General features: G+C 41.2%; 1 long non-coding RNA gene across 1 annotated transcript; it reads left to right on the plus strand.

The window, feature by feature from the left end:
• Positions 1–2,529: 2,529 nt before the first annotated feature.
• LOC138989983 (uncharacterized) lies at positions 2,530–18,145 on the plus strand. The gene is made up of 3 exons (XR_011466173.1): positions 2,530–2,675; positions 14,792–14,912; positions 17,952–18,145. It is a non-coding gene; the product is annotated as an uncharacterized lncRNA (long non-coding RNA).
• Positions 18,146–18,623: the final 478 nt, after the last annotated feature.

Below are 18,623 nucleotides of genomic sequence, written 5' to 3' on the forward strand. Positions count from 1 at the left end.
AAAATATGGCATAAAGCACAGCCTCTTTTGTTTTAAAAGCACACCTTTTGTTTTTCTCAATTATAAACTTCATGTTCATTGTAGAAAACTTAGAAAAACATACGCAAAATAAAAAATATCCCTAGTCAGTGATCTGCAGATAAAACTGCTTAATCTATAGTGTTCGTTGATATCTGTGGTGTACATACTGCCCCCGTGATCAGTTTCAACAAACTTCAAAATGCAGAGTAGGAAAGAGATAGGCACAACTGGCTGTCACACCACTGCTGCTAATCCATCGCCTTGCCATGGCCTATAGCTCGTGTATGCGGCAGTCATTCAAACGTATACAGTGGCTTTAGCCATTTCCATTGCAGCGGGGGTCATGTGACTTAGTGACTTAATGCTGGCCAGTGAGATTGAGTGGAATTTTCAGTGGAATTTGGGGGAAATTCTCTGATAAATTTAAAGAAGCATGCTAATGAGGCCCTTCACTGCCTCCCTATTTGTTCCTTGTTTCCTGCCTTTGGATGTGTTATTGTATGTGATACTTGGAGCTAATGCAACCGTCTTGTGACTATGAGGGAAAGACTATGACAACTTTAGAGACATCAATTCAGCACCTGGACTTTGTGGAACTGTAGAACTAAATCTTGGAAATACCTATGTTCAGATTCGTAAGTAAATAGCGCATTTTTGGGGGGTGGGTCAAGTGAGGGATTAGCATACTCTTTCAGGGCCAGATAATAAATATTTTAAGGTTTGCAGACCACACAGTGTCTTTCACACCAATTCAACTTGACTGTTGGAGCATGAACACAGCCATAGACAACATGGAAAGGAATAAACATGGCTGTGTTTCAATAAGACTTTATTATGGACACTGAAATTTGGATTGCATATAATCTTTCTTTATTGGAGTATAATTGCTTTAAAATGTTATGACAGTTTCTGTTGCACAAGAAAGTGAATCAGCTATGCTGCTGCTGCTGCGAAGTCGCTTCAGTCGTGTCCGACTCTGTGTGATCCCATAGACGGCAGCCCATAGGTATACCTATATTCCCTCCCTTTAGAGTCTCCCTTCCACTCCTCAGCCCATTCCACCCTCGAAAGTCATCACAGAGCACTGAGCTGAGCTCTCATACAATCTTAACATGTGACAAAGTCTTACTCTTCTTTTAACTTTTGTTCAATAATTTAAACATTTAAAAGCTATTTTTAGCTCTTGCACTCTACAAAAACAGGTAAATTCAGACTTTGCCTGAAAGGCATAGTTTGCTCACCCTTGGGTTAAGCTCCATTAGTTGGGTATTCTGTTATTGCAACTAAAAGCAGTCTTAATGCTAGTTTATAAAGGATTGTCTTTAAACACACGTGATTGTCCTCATCCATTTGCAATCCCAGGGGAGTCAGAGATGCAGAACTGGATTCCCCCTTAGTTAGTTTTCCCTAATGTTAATCAACACACACTAGAAAACACACTGAACATATTGAGTCTGGGATAATGTAATTTGGAGCAAAAACTGGGACTCAGATATGCATGAGTGTCTCTGGCAGCTTTTTTGCCTGAGTGACTGAACAGACTTCTGGGAAAACTCTCATCCCAAAATACCAATGAGTTACTAATTCATGACCATCTTGGCCCAGTAGAGGAAAAAAAAACTCTGGTCATGGGAGGAGATGGGCACAGTGCGTCTCAGACTAGAAATACTAAAGTAGAAAAACATTTCTATTTTTCAAATTTTGGTGTGGCCAGAAGTAGCTTTAGGGCCCCTCCAACGAATGTAATACAATAGGGATGAACGAAGTCTTTCCTCTTTCTACAATAGATCATTTTGCTGTGTTAGCATAACAAAGCGCCAGCACTTTCCAGAAGCTGTTGATCCCAGAAGATACCTGGTGGGGGCCTCAGGACAGTCTTAATGCCAGAGAGGTCCCCACGTATTCCTAAATCTTTGTGAGCCACCTCAAAAGACTCCCAGAAATTCTTGATGAGCACTTTGCAGGAACTGGTGTTGCATAGCTAGTGTATAAGAGAGAATCAGGCTTGGGCATTAGGGCTGGGAGACAAAGAATGTATCTCAGCCTTCTTACTCGAGTCTCTCCTTGGAGACCCCACAGTGTCCCTCTGCCTGCTCCAGCTTATGTGCATAAACTGTCTTCTCCCTCCTCCAACCCAGTAGCAGCAAAGAATCACAGGTTTCCTGTGGGCACTCAGCTCCTACCCCAGGAATTGTAAAGGGCCTTTTCTCTCCTGTCCTATCCCTCTGGTTTCTGCCTTCATTATGACTGACCAACAAGATGGGGAAAACAAAAAATCTCCCAGATTCCAACTTTCTATTTTTTATCTGTGCATGTGTGCTAAGTCACTTCAGTCATGTGTCACTTCAGACATGCACTTCAGTCATGCAAGCAAACAAAAAAGAAGACATTTAGTAACTCTGGGGATGACAGAATTGTGCCATAAAAGGAAACTATTTCCTTGGGTTGACTGAGAAGTTAGGGAGAAGGAGTGGCAGTCAGTTTTCACCCTCCATAGTGAGGGTTCAATATACGGAGCCTAGAACTCTTTCGTGGGTTCCAAGTGCAACATCACTTGATTTCTAATGAAGTATCTACATTGGCTTCAGATCGTCAGAGTTGTCTTCTATTGCTTGAAACTGGAAGAATCATAGCTAATAGCCACGTGATCCCTGGTGAGTCACTTCCCATCATTGGTCCTCAAGCTCCCCAACCCTATAACAAGTCCCACTTCTTTGATTCTACACACTTAAAAAATAATAATTTCTTTTTACTGTTTTTAAAATGATTTACTTTTTGGCTGCACTGGGTCTTCGTTGCTGCGAGGGCTTTCTCTAACTGTAGCAAGCGGGGGCTACTCTCTAGTCGTGGTACGCAGGCTTCTCACTGCAGTGGCTTCTCTTGTGGAGCACCGGCTCTAGGCACGTGAGCTTCAGCAGTTGCAGCTCCTGGGTTCCAGAGTGCAGGCTCAGAAATTGTGGCACGCAGGCTTAGCTGTGCCTCAGCATGCAGTCTTTCTGCACCAGGGATAGAGCCTGTGTCTCCTGCCTTGGCAGGAGGATTCCTATCCACTGTACAACCAGGGAAGTCCTGATTCTATACATTTTTCAAAAGTCACTTTCTTCACCTCCTCTCTTTCCTACTTAGACTTCCTCCAGTATCTTGCCACACCTATTAACCAAACTAAACTTCCTTTTCGCAGGGAGTTGGGTGGGGTGCCCTAGTCTGTGTTGTGTCACAGTGAAAGATGTTGGGAAACCCTGAATGGAGGGAACCTGCTCAGGCAATCCCTGGGGGAGTGGGTGGGAAAGCATGAAACTCTGAGTTTCTTGGGTTTAGGTGTGATTCTACTGTTCCCCCATCTTGGACTTTCTGCTTGGATTGCCCACTCTTCAAATTGTGAGTTGATTTATTTATAAGTTTTATCTCACCTACATCTTAGACAAATTGGAATCAACTTTACAGAATTAATAAAATGTTAATTTTGCAATTAACTAAACACAATTAAAAACTATAGACAAAAGACTCAATTAAAAACCACAGACCAGAACTCAAGTAAAAAAGTCAAAGAAATGACTGTTTCAAGGAACCTGTCATGTTTAGCTGATATAACGAAGTGCTAACTTTTGTTCCAAGTTTGTTGGTAGGTGGTACAAAACAGAAATCATATAATTTTGAAGATGCTCCATATTCAAAAAGTACTCACTGACTAATTGAATCAGTCTTGATTATATGTGGCTACATTTGGAAGAAAAAAAAAAGGTAATAACAATATGTTTCTTTTGAGGGTATAAGAAGTCTGAAGTCAGGAAATCAGGAAGTCAGGGCTAATAGAGCAACTTTCCGGTCATCAGAGACCCAAGATCCCTGTTGTTCACTGTCTGTTGAAGCTAGAGATACCACATTCCAGGTAGAAGTAACAACAAAGGGTGAGAAGGGTATTTCCCTTCTGTGTTTAAGGAAACTTCCAGGAAGCCACAACGAATACGTCCACTTATATTTTAAGGTGCTGGAACTTCCCTGGTGCTGCAGTGGACAGGAATCCAATTGCTAATACAGGGAAATGGCAACCCACTCCAGTGTTCTTGCCTGGAGAATCCCAGGGGCGGGGGAGCCTGGTGGGCTGCCGTCTATGGGGTCGCACAGAGTTGGACACGATTGAAGCGACTTAGCAGCGATGCAGGGGACAACACAGGTTTGATCCCTGACCCAGGAAGATTCCACATGCCTTGGAGCAACTAAGCCCTTGGGCCACAATCACTGAAGACCGCACGCCACTGCAATGAGGACTCCAAGCACCACAACGAAGAGTAGCCCCCACTTGCCACAACTAGAGAAAGCCCGCGCACAACAGTGAAGACCCAGCACAATCAAAAATAAATAAATAAAATTATTTTAAAATTATAAAAAAATTAATGTGCTGAATGTAATGATATGAACACACCCAGCTATAAAGGAACATAGGAAAGCGTTTTAGCTGGGTACACTGCTACCCAATTGAGATGTTGACAGAATAATGAGGTAGGCACCTAACAATTTCTGCTACAAATACTCATTATATATCAGGTGCTTCTGGGCCCAAGAACTACAAAGATGAACATGATGCAGTCTTTGCTCTCAAGCAACTCACAAGATTTTAGGAAGGCACTAATATCAACTGAATATTATATAGGATTTCCTTGATAGCTCATTTGGTAAAGAATCCATCTACAATGCAGGAGATCCCAGTTTGACTACTGGGTCGGGAAGATCTGCTGGAGAAGGGATAGGCTACTCACTCCAGTATTCTTAGGCTTCCCTGTGGCTCAGCTGGTAAAGAATCCGTCTACAATGAGGGAGACCTGGGTTTGATCCCTGGGTTTGGAAGATCCCCTGGAGAAGGGAAAGGCTACCACCCACTTCAGTATTCTGACCTGGAGAAATCCATGGACTGTATAATCCATGGGGTCTCAAAGAGTTGGACATGCTACAATGTGAAAAAACATTTTTGACGTGAACATTTTGTAAAGCTCTGTGGATGAGAAATGAGGTTGCAATGAACTCTGTCTACAGAGACAGGGAAGATTCCTAGAGAAGATGACAATTGAACTGGCCCTTATTTATTTTTTTTTTCTTTTCCTGGGTTTTGTTTATTTGTTTGTTTTTTTTTTGAGCTGGTCCTTAGACAGAATAGAAATCCAGAGCAGCAAAGAAAGCATCCCAGGGGCAAGAAGGAGTATATTCAAAGAGAAACAGTAAAACAGATGGATGCTTTGGGGATAATTTTGATTCATTTTGCATGTCTTTAAAATAGGGTTGGGGTCTTCCTTGGTGGTGCAGTGGTTGAAATTTCATCTTCCAATGCAGGGATGCTGGTTTGATCCCTGGTTGGAGAACTAAGGTCTCGTGTGCCTTGGAAAGCAGACAAAAACTTAAATAATAATAATAATAAATAAAACAGAGTTGTCAGAGTCCTGATAGAAGATAAGGCCAAAATAAGGTGATGAAAAGTCGCCAAAACTCCATAGAATGAAAATTGGTCTTTGTGGAGAGAATAGGAAGCCGTGGAGGTTTATAAGCAGGGCTACCATGAGATCAGACCCTATGTTCAAAAAAGAACAATGGAATGAAAGAAATAATGAGCTAAAGCAGGGTTGGTGGCGGGGGGCGGGGAGGGGCACGGGAAGCACAGTGACTGACTTAGGGCCAAGTTAACAGTTCAAGTGATCTGTATTATGGACCTGAGCTAGCAAGGGATCACATGGGGATGGGAAGGAGAGAAAGGCTGAGAGAGACTAAAACTGGCTTATCATAGGTTAGATGTGGAATGAGGAAAAAGTAGACAACCAGAGGATTCTCAGCTGTCTAGTTAATGGGGTTTATATAAAAACATACAGACAAAAATAAAAATGAAAGAAAGTGTATGCTTGTTTTTGTGTTTGGAGGTGAGAAACAGAACGTTTCACAGAAAATGGAAATACCTACAATAGCATTACAAAAAGTGGGATCACATTTTTCTTTTAAACAAAGCATGACATTTATCAGGAGAAAAAACTTGAAGGAATTCTTGAACTTCAGAAAATGTTTCTTGATACCAAAATATGCAGCTTCCTAAAAATAGTTCTTTTTCTTAAAAAAAGGATAACACGGGTTTAGAGTCATTTTTAAAAATATGTTTCAGTTTTAGACAATCGATTGACTTCCAGCCAAGACCACATGAGGAAATCAACACATATTTTTTCTTCCATCTCCTCTCCCCGTGCCTCCTCCTTTTATTAATAATTTTGTTGGTTGTATCATCTTCACGTAGGAAAGATGAATGATATTTACATTCCGTTCTTTCATCACAATTCCCACAGCTGTTTGATTGGTTCTGTATTTAAGTGGATCTGGTGCTCATTACTGTTCTTTTACCATGACTTTTCCATTTCTATTCTTGGAGTCAACCCTTCATTTTGTCATCAGGTAGTCTTTTTTTTTCATATTGGTCTCATGGATTCTTGCATGTTTCAAAGGGACTGTGTTTTTATACTTAAAGGGCAAATTGGATAAAAATTCTTGGCTCATTCTTTCCCTCAGATCTTTTTAGATCTTGTTTTTTGTTTTCTGACATTGAGTTTTGCTTTGGGAAAAGCTTAAGGATAACTGACCTTACTCTTTGTACATGATTTGTTTCTTCTACTTGGACATACTTAAAATTCTTTATCTCTAAATTTTAGCAACTTCATCTATACATATCTTAATCACCGTATTGTTTAAGATTTAAATTCAGACAGAAACTCAAAGTAACAGTGATTTTAAGGGAGAGTGTATTTGTTTCTCATTTAATGATGTAAACTGATACAGCAGCAATGCTCTAAGGAAACTGTTAGGGACTCAGGCTCTTTCTGTTTTGTTGTTCTATTGTCCCTAAGGTGTGGTCCTTGTCCACAACGACCAACATGAGTATTCCAGCCAATAGAAAGAGGAAAAGAGAAAGGGAAGAGCACATTCCTTCCCTTTAAGGATATACCCAGAAGTGTATGCATGCATGCTAAGTTGGTTCAGTCATGTCTGACTCTTTGTGGCACTATGGACTCTAGCTCACCAGGCTTCTCCGTCCATGGGATTGTCCAGGCAAGAACAATGGAGTGGGTTGCCATTTCCTCCTCCAGTGGATCTTTCCACCCCAGGGATTGAACTTGTGTCTCTTTTGTCTCCTGAATTGAGAGGTGGGTTCTTTACCACTAGTGCCACTGGGAAGCCCAGAAGTGTAAATATTAATCTTTCTCACATCCCATTGGTCAGAACTTGGTCATATGACCCTATGTAACTGCAGGGAATACTGCAAAATATAATCTTCATTCTCAATGACTATATATTCAGCTAAAGAGAAAAACTACAATTATGGAAGAAGGGAGAATTAATACTGGAAAAAACTAACAATCCTTGTTATAATCCTTCTGTATCAGTTTTTCCCTAGGATATGGTCTGTCCTTTCAGTCTGTAGATGCAAATCATTGTTTCAGGAAATTTTTCTTCTACAGCATCTGTGAATATCTTTTCTATTCTACTTATAGAGATTTCTACCTTCGGAATGTGGGTCTTTTTTATTTTAATCTTTGTGTTTATATTTGAATTCTTTGTACATGTCTTCAATTTGAATAATCTTTCCTCCAAATATTTTTACGAGGTTTTTTTTCTGTTTCGCTTTGTTTTCATTTGTGTTCTCAATTGTATTCATTCAGAAAACCTTTTCAGTTCTATTTATTCCAGTTTTTATTGCTCCTAATGTAATAGTTACCCTGTTGAAGCTGTTTGTTTCTTCCTTTCTTTCTAAATTAGGCCAGTCTGTTTTCCATCTTGTTCTGTGCCCTTAGAATCTCTTCTTTGCATTCTTGCATCTTTCCTTGAGTGCTCCTGTCAAGGAGAGACTATTTCAACTACATTCTTTGAGGTCATGGAGAATTATTCACTTGACCCTGCTTCCTGAAGTAATCCCTCCTCTTTTTCTTTTAAAATTTTTATTTATTTTAATTGAATTATAATTGATTTACAATGTTGTGTTAGTCTTTGCTATACAGCAAAGTGAGTCAGTTATACACACACACATATATATATATTCTTTTTAATATTCTTTCCCATTGTGGTTTATCCCAAGATATTGAAAATATTTCCTTGTGCTATACAGTAGGATCTTGTTGTTTATCCATCCTATATATGATAGTTTGCATCTGCTAATACCAAACTCCCAATCCTTGCTTCCCCCAACCCCGTCCCCCTTGGTAACCGCTAGTCTGTTCTGTCTGTGAGTCTGTTTTTGTTCGTAGATAAACTCATTTGTTGTCATATTTTAGATTCCACATACAACTGTTATCACATGGTATTTGTCTTTCTCCTTCTGACTTATGGAGTAATCCCTCTTCTAGCTTACGTTTTTCATCTGCTTTTTGCTTACTTGTCTCTCCTTTGGGAGGAGGTAATGGCCACTTAAGATCTATGAGCAGAGTAAGGAAAGGGGACTTGAAAGCTTCCACCATTCAAGAGACAGATTTTTTTTGGTCCCATTTTAACATTGTGGTACTGCCAGACAGATATATACACAATTTTTCCTTACAATATGAGATGACAATATACATACTATTTTGTACTCTGTTTCTTTCATGTGATGTATCACAAAAATGTTTTTATGTCATTAAATATATTTCTCCCACATTATTAAAGTAGTTTCATTGCATTCCATTGGCATGATATATCATATTTTTAAACCCAATCTCTATTGGTGGACAATAGAGACAATCCCATTGTTTCCAGTAATTTATCACTGTAATCAAACTTGCATAACTTAAAATCTCTTATTTTGACTCTCTAGATTTAAAGCTAAAGTTGTGAAGGATATCCTAGGTTCTCACTCTGTCTCTTTTTTTCAGTTCAGCTCAGTCACTCGGTCCAACTCTTCGTAACCCCATGGACTGCAGCACGCCAGGCTTCCCTGTCCATCACTAACTCCCAGAGATTGCTCAAACTCATGTCCATCGGGTTGGTGATGCCATCCAACCATCTCATCCTCTGTCGTCCCCTTCTCCTCCTGCCTTCAATCTTTCCCAGCATCAGGGTCTTTTCAAATGAGTCAGTTCTTTGCATCAGGTGGCCAAAGCATTGGAGTTTCAGCTTTAGTATCAGTCCTTCCAGGACTGATTTCCTTTAGGATTAACTGGTTTGATCTCCTTGCAGTCCAAGGGACTCTCAAGAGTCTTCTCCAACACCACACTTCAAAAGCATCAATTTTTCAGCACTTAGCTTTCTTTATAGAAATATATTCACATGCCATTAAATCTATCATTTAAAAGTACACCTCTATGGAGTTTCCCTGGTGGTCCAATGGTTAAGACTCCATGCTTCCAATTTGAGGGGTGCAGGTTTGACCTCTGGTCAGGGAACCAAGATCCCACGTGCTGTATGGAGCAACACTGAAAATCATAAATAAATAAATGTACAACTCTGTACTTCACAACTGTATAACTCAGTGGATTTTAGTATATTCACAGAGTTGTACAACTACCACTATCTATTTCCAAACATCTGCATCACCCCAAAAAGGAACCTCATATCACTTAGCAGCATCCTTCCCATTCTTCTGTCCTCCTAGCTCCTGGCAACCACTAATCCACTGTCTGTCTCTATATGCCTATTCTGTACATTTCTTATAAGTGGAATTATATAATAAGTAGTCCTTTGTGACTGGCCACTTTCATTTGACATAATATTTTCAAGGTTCCCCCACATTGTAGCATGTATCAGCACTTAACTGTTTTTATGGCCAAATAATATTTTATTGTATTAATATACCTATACATTTTGTTTATCCATTCATCAGCTGATGGACATTTGGGTTGTTTCCACCTTCTTGGATATTACGAAAATGTTGCTCTGAACATTTGTATACAAGTTTTTGCAAGGACTTAAAAAATTTTTTTATTATAGTTGATTTACAATGTTGTGCTAGTTTCTGCTGTACAGCAAAGTGTATCAGTTATACATCTACACATATCACTTTTTTCTTAAGATTCTTTCCCCATATAGGTCATTACAGAGTACTGAGGGGGTGTTCCCTGTGCTATATAGTAGGTCCTTATTAGTTATCTACCTTGTATTAGTAGTGTGTTTTTGTCAGTCCCAGTCTTCCAATGTATCTCTCCCCTCCCCTGGACATGTATTTTTCTTTTTAAAATTTTTATCTATTTATTTTTGGCTGTGCTGGGTCTTTGTTGCTGCTCAGGCTTTTCTCTAGTTGTGGTGAGTTGGGGCTATTCTCTAGGTTTTGGGTTTCTCATTGCAGTGGCTTCGCTTATCACAGAGCACGTGCTCTAAGGTGCGTGGACTTCAGTAGTTAAGGCTCCTGGGCTCTAGAGGAGGCTCAGTAGTTGTGGTGCACGGGCTTAGTTTCTCCAAGGCATGGGGGACCTTTCCAGATCAGGGATCAAGCCCATGTCTCCTACATTGGCAGGTAGATTTTTTACCACTGAGCCATCAGGGATGCCCTGGACATATGTCTTTAATTCTTTTGGGCATACAGCTAGTAGTGTAATTGCTGAATCATACAATAGGGCAGACACATTGTTAATCTCTGTGTTTCTAATGCTACATGACATCAGCAACATCTTTCAGATTTAGTTTCTATACACTGAATCTACAGTTTCTTGCTTGGTGTGGTAGTCACTTTGCTTTAAGGGTGGAGGAAGGGGCCTTTGATATAACTTAGTGTTCAGCTGTTTTCACCCTATGTCTCTTGACCCACTTTACAGAGTACTGCTTCATGGGGTCCGCAGACAGTTAAAACACAATCTTCCTCCACTGGGCTGATTTAGATGCCTCTCTCTACTCCATCTCTCTATGCTATGCTAAGTCACTTCAGTCGTGTCCGACTCTGTGCGACCCCAGAGACGGCAGCCCACCAGGCTCCCCCGTCCCTGGGATTCTCCAGGCAAGAACACTGGAGTGGGCTGCCATTTCCTTCTCCAATGCATGAAAGTGAAAAGTGAAAGTGAAGTCACTCAGTCGTGTCCGACTCTTAGCGACCTCATGGATTGCAGCCTACCAGGCTCCTCCATCCATGGGATTTTCCAGGCAAGAGTACTGCAGTGGGGTGCCATTGCTTTCTCCGACTCCATCTCTCTACTCCATCTAAAAGCTGGTTTAAATCTCCCCTCTCCTGATATCTCCTGACTCCTGTGGGGGTTAGTATCATTTTAGTAGGGTTTTGGGGGGAGGGAAGGCTATAAACAAGTTTCCAGTTTGTTTAACCAGAAGTTGCACTAATTATGCATGTCTTTCTGGTCATGGCTCATCTTTGAAAGAGACCAGCTATTTGTTAAAAATTAGTTTAGAAAAAGATGAGGCTAGGGATCTGGACAGACCACAGTTTTAAACTGACCTTTTCTCTTAAACATGGTATCAGCAAATTTGTTTTCTTCCTGGTTTTCAAGATTAAGGGAATCAGTGTGGTAACACTCCCTAAGACAGGCTTTGTCTTAGTCTGTTTGGGCTGCTACAAAATATATATATATCATAGGCTGGGTAGCTTAATCAACAAACATTGCTCACAGTTTTGGAAGCTGAGAAGTCCAGAATCAAGGCACCAGCAGATCTAGTGTCTGGTGAGAGCATGCTTCCTGGTGCACACACTGCTGTCCTCTCACTATGTCCAACAGGGCAGATGTGGTGGGGGAGCTCTGGGGTCTCTTTTATAAGGGCACTAATCTCATTCACGAGGGCTCTACCATCATGACCTAATCACCTCCCAAAGGTCCCACCTCCAAATATCAGCACACTGGGGACTGGGTTTCAACACATGCACTTTGAAGGGACACAAACATTCAGTATAGAGCAGATTTTCTCATACCATTCCCTCATTCCCCACTCCCATCTCCCCTCCTCCCAGCAGGTCCCCTCAGCTAAGAGTCAGGTACATGAATAATTACTATGGTGCTTATGCATGGCTTCTCCATTACTCCATTACATTAGTAATGGAGAATTACTTCCCCAATTCCTGTGTCCTACAGGGTGGAGTTACTTCTCTGGAGTCTTTCCAGCTGCTCACCTTATGGTTCTAAACAATGGGACCATTAAGATGAGCCTTGCCTTTACGTGGCAGTATACAGCTTCCTTATGTCACTGAAGCTGGAGACAGGTACAAGAATGTTCAGTACTGAATAGCAAAAAGCTGGAAATGTACAAATGACTGATATCAGGAGGATAGATAAGTACATATATTCATACAATTCATATTTATACACATACTCATACAATTCAGCACATATTCAACACAATTGTTGAATTCATACAATTCAATACAATCTGTCAGTAAAAAATGAGTGAACTATACAGGTGTGCACAGCAGCATAGATGGGTCTCAAAAACATACTGTTGAGTGAAAAAAAGTAAATCACAAGAAGAATATATACCATATAAGTTCAATAAAATGCAAAAACTTTCCCAAATTAAAATATATTGCAAAGGAAAATATTCATAAAGAGTAAAACTTTAAGAGGTACAAATTATTATGTGTAAAATAAACTACAAGGATATATTGTACAACACATGGAATAGAACAAATATTTTATAATAACTATAAATGGAGCATAATCTTTAAAAATTGTGAATCACTATATTGTACAGCTGTAACTTAAGTAGTATTGTACGACTATACATCAATTTAAAAAAAGGAGAGAAAAAACTTAAGAAAGAGAGAAAAAAAAGAAAAAGAGTAAGCTTCTAAAGAAAACTAAGGGAATGATTAAGTAAAAATTCAGCAAAATAGTTACTGCCTGGAGAGAGAAAAAAAGGGGTGTGACTGGGGAAGTCCACATAGGACCTTCTAAAGCACTAGTTAAATTGGATTTTTAAAGCTGATTGGCAGGTACATTTTACTGTTATTGTTAAACTGTACATATATGTTAAGTACATTCTTTTGTTAACATAATATTTCATTAAAAAAAATGGAGAGATTGCTTTCTTCTATTCCTTATCATTTAAAAATCGAGGTGCTTCTCTTCACTCTTCGGAGGGTTTTAAGGGTGAGGAGAGAACTAAAAAATGCTTCCCCCACATGTTTTATCAATGACTCCTCTCTCCAGGGATCTGAATAACTCACATACACGGTGTGTGAAGGCACAGAGCATTATGAACCTTGGATTTCCATTTAACACTGTAGACAGAGTCTATGGAAAACTGACATCAAGAAGTTTCTGACTTCCAAATGGCTTAGTTTTGAAACCCTTGAAAGGAAAATGGCTTTCATTGGAAGATGGCTTGTGTATTTGTTTGGAGTGTTGATGCAACAGTGACAGCGGAAGAAGCTAAGAGGACTTCACCTCCACCTGGGGCTTCCCTAGTGGTTCAATCCCTGGGTCGGGAAGATCCCCCAGAGAGGGGAATGGCTACCCACTCCAGTACTCTGCCTAGAGAATTTCATGGACAGAGGAACCTAGCAGGCTACAGTCCATGGCGTCCCAAAGAGTCGGACGTGACTGAGCGACTGATCTGAACTGAACTGAGCAACTAAACGACAAATGACGACGAGCGACTAACACTTTTTACCTTCGTCTGGGCCTTGCTGACTCCCAGAGGGAAAGGGGTACAGAGAGTAGAACAGGAGCCAGGGAGAAGAGGTGGTCTGTGGAGAACTGACTGACCCAAGGCAAGGCCTGTTGATCCAGGGTCCGAGTGGACCCATAACCACCCCAAAATGACATGACGCCTGTGGGAAGGGTCAATGATACCTTTCCCTACTCAGAAGCTGGATCTGTTCATGCCAGAACAAGTTGTGAGTTGAGTGCCAAAAAGTTGTGGCCCGGAAGAGCCTGCATGTCCGAGCTTAGTGAATAGACAGGGGTGGGGGTGGAGCAGTTAACTAGAGAGGTCGGCAGGGCAGTGCTGGGGAGGGAATGTGGACTTTATCCCATGCAATGAGGAGCTGTTAAAGGGCTTAAGCCAGCAAGAGGCAGGATAAGATCTGATTGAGAAAATACATAATGAAAAAAATGCTAGTAAGACTTCAGGAATTCACTTAAAGCAATCTGTACTGTATGAATCACATCAGCATGTATAATTACAGTAATGGCCATATGTGGGCACAATATGTTTTCATTCTACATAGAATATTTGGTGTGCATCAGGATTCAGAGACCATTTGCAAAGTTCTGTGCCCATATCCTCTACTCCCAGGGCTAGGCTGTGGGACTTCCCTGGTGGCTCAGATGGTAAAGAGTCCACCTGCAGTATGGGAGACCTGGATTTGACCCCTGGGTTGGGAAGATCCCCTGGAGAAGGGAATGGCAACCCACTCCAGTATTCTTGCCTGGAGAATTCCGTGGACAGAGGAGCTTGGCAGGGTGCAGTCCATGCGGTTGCAAAGAGTCAGACACAACTGAGCGACTAACACTAGTTAATGTTAATATTAAAACTGTTCTTCCTGACAGCAATGAACAGCTAGTTCAGCTTCTTTCCTTAAGCTGGGGAGACCATGTCCCTAACACTAGGAGGAATGTTTGCCTTCCCATTTCCTATAAGGTTAACACATATCTAAGTCACGTAGTAGCTGTTACTTTTAACCACTTAAATATATGCCCCCAAACAGGAGAGGAACTAATACCCAACACATATTTACACTAATTAGGATTGTTAGCAAAACTAATAACTAGTAATATGACACCAGTCTTGAATTTGCCTGACTGACTCTTTTAATCCTCACAACATCTGCTGAGGTAGTTGTTATTGCCATTGGTATTATATAATCTTAACTATAAACTTAATTATATAATCTTTTGTTCAGCATTCACATGCCGTGATAAAGTCAAGGAGAGCAGAGAGTACGTCTGTCATGTTTCCTCGTGGAGCCTTCCCTGATGCTGAGAACAGTGCCTGGCATGTGGTAAACATTCAAAATGTGTCTGGTGAGCAAATTTTGAGTCCCCCTTTTACATAAATGACAACACCAAATCTTAGAGATGTTAAATAGCTTACCAGCTATTAGGTCAGCAGCTAATCCCAAATCACATCTGTTGGGCTTCATCTTCTCACTGGCTCCCAAATCGTCAAAGGTTTTATAAGGATCACATAGTTTGCCAAGTTCCTAGCAATTAAACAGAAGGCTATTGAAAGATTAATTGCCACCTTCTAAAAAATCTTAACCATTTTGAGAACATAAGGCAGAATTTAGAGGTGAGCAGGAGGAGAATGGCTGTGTTTAAACTTGCTATGTTTTAGAAAGATCTTACATTGAGAAATTCACACCTGGCATTAGAGAACAAAAGCTGGCACAGAACTCGAGGGAAGTATTGTTAGGAATTTTCCCAACTAAATCTTCCTAAGGTTATTACCAATAAAGAGGGTGTTTTCACTTAAATAGAGATCATTATGGCTTTATAGCTCTTTCTCTTCAACTGTAACCTCTATTGGGCCAGGGTTCCAGTTTTCACTTGGTATTCATTATTCACTTGGCCACTTGGTATTCATTATTACCTTACTTGCTTGAAACAGCTGGCCAAGGCAGTCTGGGTCCTGATTCCAGCCCTTTCCCCACACCCAGATTGGCCTGGGCACAAATTCTCTTATAAATTTCTCAATAGTCCACAGCCTCTGGAGGAAGCATAGAAAGATAAGATTGCCTTTTCCCATAGAAAGGGTATTGAAGCAACTTGTACAGGCTACCTCTGGTGAGAGAGGGAAGTTAAGTCTCTGAGAAAAGGCTCCATTGGGAGTAACAAGTCCTGTCCTATTCCCACTCCAATTATTTCTAGGCAGGAGTCCAGCCCAGGCTGTAAGGCAGACCCTCAGCCAGACGATGTAAGAGCAACTGATGTGTGAATGCACAGGTATTCATATTTACCCCAATCGAGAGAGAGTCCAGACCCTTTCCTGATTCTGTCATCCAGAACATGCCTAGACAGGAAACTGTAGAACACTGGCCTAAGACAACTGACGTTCTCTCCTCGCCACAATGTGGGTAGTAATCAGATTATGGACACCTTATCTTTGACAAAGGAGGCAAGAATATACAATGGAGAAAAGACAATCTCTTTAACAAGTGGTGCTGGGGAAACTGGTCAACCACTTGTAAAAGAATGAAACTAGAACACTTTCTAACACCATACACAAAAATAAACTCAAAATGGATTAAAGATCTAAATGTAAGACCAGAAACTATAAAACTCCTAGAGGTAAACACAGGCAAAACACTCTCCAACATAAACCACAGCAAGATCCTCTATGACCCACCTCCCGGAATATTGGAAATAAAAGCAAAAATAAACAAATGGGCCCTAATTAAAATTAAAAGCTTCTGCACAACAAAGGAAACTATAAGCAAGGTGAAAAGACAGCCTTCAGAATGGGAAAAAATAATAGCAAATGAAGCAACTGACAAAGACTTAATCTCAAAAATATACAAGCAGCTCCTGCAGCTCAATTCCAGAAAAATAAATGACCCAATCAAAAAGTGGGCCAAAGAACTAAATAGACATTTCTCCAAAGAAGACATACAGATGGCTAACAAACATATAAAAAGATGCTCAACATCACTCATTGTCAGAGAAATGCAAATTAAAACCACAATGAGGTACCATTTCACGCCAGTCAGAATGGCTGCTATCCAAAAGTCTACAAGCAATAAATGCTGGAGAGGGTGCAGAGACAAGGGAACCCTCTTACACTGTTGGTGGGAATGCAAACTAGTACAGCCACTATGGAGAACAGTGTGAGATTCCTTAAAAAACTGGAAATAGAACTGCCATATGACCCAGCAATCCCACTGCTGGGCATACACACAGAGGAAACCAGAATTGAAAGAGACATGAGTACCCCAGTGTTCATCGCAGCACTGTTTATAATAGCCAGGACATGGAAGCAACCTACATGTCCATCAGCAGATGAATGGATAAGAAAGCTGTGGTACATATACACAATGGAGTATTACTCAGCCATTAAAAAGGATACATTTCAATCAGTTCTAATGAGGTGGATGAAACTGGAGCCTATTATACAGAATGAAGTAACCCAGAAAGAAAAACACCAAGAAAGAATAACACTACGGTATACTAATGCTGCTGCTGCTGCTAAGTCGCCTCAGTCGTGTCCAACTCTGTGTGACCCCATAGACGGCAGCCCACCAGGCTCCCCTGTCCCTGGGACTCTCCAGGCAAGAACAATGGAGTGGGTTGCCATTTCCTTCTGCAATGCATGAAAGTGAAAAGTGAAAGTGAAGTCGCTCAGTCATGTCCGACTCTTAGCGACCCCATGGACTGCAGCCTGCAAGTCTCCTCCATCCATGGGATTTTCCAGGCAAGAGTACTGGAGTGGGGTGCCATTGCCTTCTCTGATGCTAATGCATATATATGGAATTTAGAAAGATGGTAATTATAACCCTGTATGCGAGACAGCAAAAGAGACACAGATGTATAGAACGGTCTTTTGGACTCTGTGGGAGAGGGCGAGGGTGGGATGGTTTGGGAGAATGGCATTGAAACATGTAAATTATCACATGTGAAATGAATCGCCAGTCCAGGTTCGATGCATGATACAGGGTGCTTGGGCTGGTGCACTGGGATGACACAGAGGAATGGGATGGGGAGGGAGGTAGGAGGGGGGTTCAGGATGGGGAACACATGTACACCCATGGCAGATTCAAGTCAATGTATGGCAAAACCAATATAATATTGTAAAGTAAAATAAATAAATAAGTAAACTGAGATTAAAAAAAAAAAAGAATGGAAATATTTCAGATTTCTTTAATTCTCTGTAGTTTCAGTAACTAACGCTGAATAGCTTTTTGATGATCTGGGAGCCATTTCTTTTGTTTTTTAAACTGTATTTATTTATTTGGCTGTGCTGGGTCTTCATTGCTACCAGCAGGCTTTCTCTAGTTGCGGCGAGCCGGGGGTTACTCTCCAGTTGGGTGCATGGGCTTCTCATTGCGGTGGCTTCTCTTGTTGCAGAGCATGGGCCCTAGAGTGCAGGCTTCAGTAGTTGCGGCACACGGACCTAGTTGCTCCGAGGCATGTGGAATCTTCCTGGACAGGGATGAAACCTGTGTCCCCTGCATTGGCAGGTGGATTCTTAACCCCTGGACCACCAGGGAAGTCCCTCTGAGCCATTTCTGATGTGCAAAGTATTTTCACACGCACCTTCTACTGAGGTAAGCAGACCAATAGTATTATTCGCAAATTAGAGTTGGACATGGACGGAGGAGCCTGGTAGGCTGCAGTCCATGGGGTTGCTAAGAGTCAGACATGACTGAGCGACTTCACTTTCACTTTTCACTTTCATGCATTGGAGAAGGAAATGGCAACCCACTCCAGTGTTCTTGCCTGGAGAATCCCAGGGACGGGGGAGCCTGGTGGGCTGCCGTCTATGGGGTCACACAGAGTCGGACACGACTGAAGCGACTTAGCAGCAGCAGCAGCAGCAAAGAGATTATGTTATTTGTCCAAAGACATGTCATTCTCCCCAAAAGCAGCCTCCTGGTGGACTGTTACTCAGTCATGGTGTTTGGCTTTTCTCCCTCTTCAAGTCAATTATCTACTACTTTTACATCATGAATTCTCAACCTTTGGCGTACCGTTACTTAGAGAATCTAATCTACCCTCACATTTGCAAGCATGTTCGTG

The sequence above is a fragment of the Bos mutus genome, chromosome 11 (assembly GCF_027580195.1).
Source record: "Bos mutus isolate GX-2022 chromosome 11, NWIPB_WYAK_1.1, whole genome shotgun sequence".
Classification (NCBI taxonomy): Eukaryota; Metazoa; Chordata; class Mammalia; order Artiodactyla; family Bovidae; genus Bos; species Bos mutus.